This window comes from Musa acuminata, unplaced genomic scaffold (genome assembly GCF_036884655.1).
Source record: "Musa acuminata AAA Group cultivar baxijiao unplaced genomic scaffold, Cavendish_Baxijiao_AAA HiC_scaffold_43, whole genome shotgun sequence".
Taxonomy (NCBI): domain Eukaryota; kingdom Viridiplantae; phylum Streptophyta; class Magnoliopsida; order Zingiberales; family Musaceae; genus Musa; species Musa acuminata.
This window is the reverse complement of record NW_027020325.1, coordinates 15,001-20,000: the sequence shown is the minus strand read 5'-3', so window position 1 is coordinate 20,000 and position 5,000 is coordinate 15,001.

The window sequence follows — 5,000 nt, the reverse complement described above, 5'->3', positions numbered from 1 at the left end:
GCCCCATCCAGCCCTGTGCCACCCGGGGGGTTCCAGGGTGCTGAGATGGCTGACATTTTGCTCCGCTCACGACGGTCACCGCGCCACACAAGAACAGCCCAAAAACAGGCCAAAACAGCCCAAAAACGGGCCAAAACTGGCCATTTTTGGCTGCGCGAGCGAGCGGCGAGCGGCGAACAGCGAGCGAAGCGAGAGGCAGCACCGTCCCTGCTATACGAAAGCCCCATCCAGCCCTGTGCCACCCGGGGGGTTCCAGGGTGCTGAGATGGCTGACGTTTTGCTCCGCTCACGACGGTCACCGCACCACGCAAGAACAGGCCAAAAACTGGCCAAAACAGCCCAAAAACGGGCCAAAACTGGCCATTTTTGGCTGCGCGAGCGAGCGGCGAGCGGCGAACAGCGAGCGAAGCGAGAGGCAGCACCGTCCCTGCTATACGAAAGCCCCATCCAGCCCTGTGCCACCCGGGGGGTTCCAGGGTGCTGAGATGGCTGACGTTTTGCTCCGCTCTCGACGGTCACCGCGCAATGCAAGAACAGGCCAAAAACTGGCCAAAACGGCCCAAAAACGGGCCAAAACTGGCCATTTTTGGCTGCGCGAGCGGCGAGCGGCGGACAGCGAGCGAAGCGAGAGGCAGCACCGTCCCTGCTATACGAAAGCCCCATCCAGCCCTGTGCCACCCGGGGGGTTCCAGGGTGCTGAGATGGCTGACGTTTTGCTCCGCTCTCGACGGTCACCGCGCAATGCAAGAACAGGCCAAAAACTGGCCAAAACGGCCCAAAAACGGGCCAAAACTGGCCATTTTTGGCTGCGCGAGCGAGCGGCGAGCGGCGGACAGCGAGCGAAGCGAGAGGCAGCACCGTCCCTGCTATACGAAAGCCCCATCCAGCCCTGTGCCACCCGGGGGGTTCCAGGGTGCTGAGATGGCTGACGTTTTGCTCCGCTCTCGACGGTCACCGCGCAATGCAAGAACAGGCCAAAAACTGGCCAAAACGGCCCAAAAACGGGCCAAAACTGGCCATTTTTGGCTGCACGAGCGAGCGGCGAGCGGCGGACAGCGAGCGAAGCGAGAGGCAGCACCGTCCCTGCTATACGAAAGCCCCATCCAGCCCTGTGCCACCCGGGGGGTTCCAGGGTGCTGAGATGGCTGACGTTTTGCTCCGCTCTCGACGGTCACCGCGCAATGCAAGAACAGGCCAAAAACTGGCCAAAACGGCCCAAAAACGGGCCAAAACTGGCCATTTTTGGCTGCACGAGCGAGCGGCGAGCGGCGGACAGCGAGCGAAGCGAGAGGCAGCACCGTCCCTGCTATACGAAAGCCCCATCCAGCCCTGTGCCACCCGGGGGGTTCCAGGGTGCTGAGATGGCTGACGTTTTGCTCCGCTCTCGACGGTCACCGCGCAATGCAAGAACAGGCCAAAAACTGGCCAAAACGGCCCAAAAACGGGCCAAAACTGGCCATTTTTGGCTGCACGAGCGAGCGGCGAGCGGCGGACAGCGAGCGAAGCGAGAGGCAGCACCGTCCCTGCTATACGAAAGCCCCATCCAGCCCTGTGCCACCCGGGGGGTTCCAGGGTGCTGAGATGGCTGACGTTTTGCTCCGCTCTCGACGGTCACCGCGCAATGCAAGAACAGGCCAAAAACTGGCCAAAACGGCCCAAAAACGGGCCAAAACTGGCCATTTTTGGCTGCGCGAGCGAGCGGCGAGCGGCGGACAGCGAGCGAAGCGAGAGGCAGCACCGTCCCTGCTATACGAAAGCCCCATCCAGCCCTGTGCCACCCGGGGGGTTCCAGGGTGCTGAGATGGCTGACGTTTTGCTCCGCTCTCGACGGTCACCGCGCAATGCAAGAACAGGCCAAAAACTGGCCAAAACGGCCCAAAAACGGGCCAAAACTGGCCATTTTTGGCTGCACGAGCGAGCGGCGAGCGGCGGACAGCGAGCGAAGCGAGAGGCAGCACCGTCCCTGCTATACGAAAGCCCCATCCAGCCCTGTGCCACCCGGGGGGTTCCAGGGTGCTGAGATGGCTGACGTTTTGCTCCGCTCTCGACGGTCACCGCGCAATGCAAGAACAGGCCAAAAACTGGCCAAAACGGCCCAAAAACGGGCCAAAACTGGCCATTTTTGGCTGCACGAGCGAGCGGCGAGCGGCGGACAGCGAGCGAAGCGAGAGGCAGCACCGTCCCTGCTATACGAAAGCCCCATCCAGCCCTGTGCCACCCGGGGGGGGTTCCAGGGTGCTGAGATGGCTGACGTTTTGCTCCGCTCTCGACGGTCACCGCGCAATGCAAGAACAGGCCAAAAACTGGCCAAAACGGCCCAAAAACGGGCCAAAACTGGCCATTTTTGGCTGCACGAGCGAGCGGCGAGCGGCGGACAGCGAGCGAAGCGAGAGGCAGCACCGTCCCTGCTATACGAAAGCCCCATCCAGCCCTGTGCCACCCGGGGGGTTCCAGGGTGCTGAGATGGCTGACGTTTTGCTCCGCTCTCGACGGTCACCGCGCAATGCAAGAACAGGCCAAAAACTGGCCAAAACGGCCCAAAAACGGGCCAAAACTGGCCATTTTTGGCTGCGCGAGCGAGCGGCGAGCGGCGGACAGCGAGCGAAGCGAGAGGCAGCACCGTCCCTGCTATACGAAAGCCCCATCCAGCCCTGTGCCACCCGGGGGGTTCCAGGGTGCTGAGATGGCTGACGTTTTGCTCCGCTCTCGACGGTCACCGCGCAATGCAAGAACAGGCCAAAAACTGGCCAAAACGGCCCAAAAACGGGCCAAAACTGGCCATTTTTGGCTGCACGAGCGAGCGGCGAGCGGCGGACAGCGAGCGAAGCGAGAGGCAGCACCGTCCCTGCTATACGAAAGCCCCATCCAGCCCTGTGCCACCCGGGGGGTTCCAGGGTGCTGAGATGGCTGACGTTTTGCTCCGCTCTCGACGGTCACCGCGCAATGCAAGAACAGGCCAAAAACTGGCCAAAACGGCCCAAAAACGGGCCAAAACTGGCCATTTTTGGCTGCACGAGCGAGCGGCGAGCGGCGGACAGCGAGCGAAGCGAGAGGCAGCACCGTCCCTGCTATACGAAAGCCCCATCCAGCCCTGTGCCACCCGGGGGGTTCCAGGGTGCTGAGATGGCTGACGTTTTGCTCCGCTCTCGACGGTCACCGCGCAATGCAAGAACAGGCCAAAAACTGGCCAAAACGGCCCAAAAACGGGCCAAAACTGGCCATTTTTGGCTGCACGAGCGAGCGGCGAGCGGCGGACAGCGAGCGAAGCGAGAGGCAGCACCGTCCCTGCTATACGAAAGCCCCATCCAGCCCTGTGCCACCCGGGGGGTTCCAGGGTGCTGAGATGGCTGACGTTTTGCTCCGCTCTCGACGGTCACCGCGCAATGCAAGAACAGGCCAAAAACTGGCCAAAACGGCCCAAAAACGGGCCAAAACTGGCCATTTTTGGCTGCACGAGCGAGCGGCGAGCGGCGGACAGCGAGCGAAGCGAGAGGCAGCACCGTCCCTGCTATACGAAAGCCCCATCCAGCCCTGTGCCACCCGGGGGGTTCCAGGGTGCTGAGATGGCTGACGTTTTGCTCCGCTCTCGACGGTCACCGCGCAATGCAAGAACAGGCCAAAAACTGGCCAAAACGGCCCAAAAACGGGCCAAAACTGGCCATTTTTGGCTGCACGAGCGAGCGGCGAGCGGCGGACAGCGAGCGAAGCGAGAGGCAGCACCGTCCCTGCTATACGAAAGCCCCATCCAGCCCTGTGCCACCCGGGGGGTTCCAGGGTGCTGAGATGGCTGACGTTTTGCTCCGCTCTCGACGGTCACCGCGCAATGCAAGAACAGGCCAAAAACTGGCCAAAACGGCCCAAAAACGGGCCAAAACTGGCCATTTTTGGCTGCACGAGCGAGCGGCGAGCGGCGGACAGCGAGCGAAGCGAGAGGCAGCACCGTCCCTGCTATACGAAAGCCCCATCCAGCCCTGTGCCACCCGGGGGGTTCCAGGGTGCTGAGATGGCTGACGTTTTGCTCCGCTCTCGACGGTCACCGCGCAATGCAAGAACAGGCCAAAAACTGGCCAAAACGGCCCAAAAACGGGCCAAAACTGGCCATTTTTGGCTGCACGAGCGAGCGGCGAGCGGCGGACAGCGAGCGAAGCGAGAGGCAGCACCGTCCCTGCTATACGAAAGCCCCATCCAGCCCTGTGCCACCCGGGGGGTTCCAGGGTGCTGAGATGGCTGACGTTTTGCTCCGCTCTCGACGGTCACCGCGCAATGCAAGAACAGGCCAAAAACTGGCCAAAACGGCCCAAAAACGGGCCAAAACTGGCCATTTTTGGCTGCACGAGCGAGCGGCGAGCGGCGGACAGCGAGCGAAGCGAGAGGCAGCACCGTCCCTGCTATACGAAAGCCCCATCCAGCCCTGTGCCACCCGGGGGGTTCCAGGGTGCTGAGATGGCTGACGTTTTGCTCCGCTCTCGACGGTCACCGCGCAATGCAAGAACAGGCCAAAAACTGGCTAAAACGGCCCAAAAACGGGCCAAAACTGGCCATTTTTGGCTGCGCGAGCGAGCGGCGAGCGGCGGACAGCGAGCGAAGCGAGAGGCAGCACCGTCCCTGCTATATACGAAAGCCCCATCCAGCCCTGTGCCACCCGGGGGGTTCCAGGGTGCTGAGATGGCTGACGTTTTGCTCCGCTCACGACGGTCACCGCACCACGCAAGAACGGACCATAAACAGGCCAAAACAGCCCAAAAACGGGCCAAAACTGGTCATTTTTGGCTGCGCGAGCGAGCGGCGAGCGGCGAACAGCGAGCGAAGCGTGAGGCAGCACCGTCCCTGCTATACGAAAGCCCCATCCAGCCCTGTGCCACCCGGGGGGTTCCAGGGTGCTGAGATGGCTGACGTTTTGCTCCGCTCACGACGGTCACCGCGCCATGCAAGAACGGACCAAAAACAGGCCAAAACAGCCCAAAAACGGGCCAAAACTGGCCATTTTTGGCTGAGCGAGC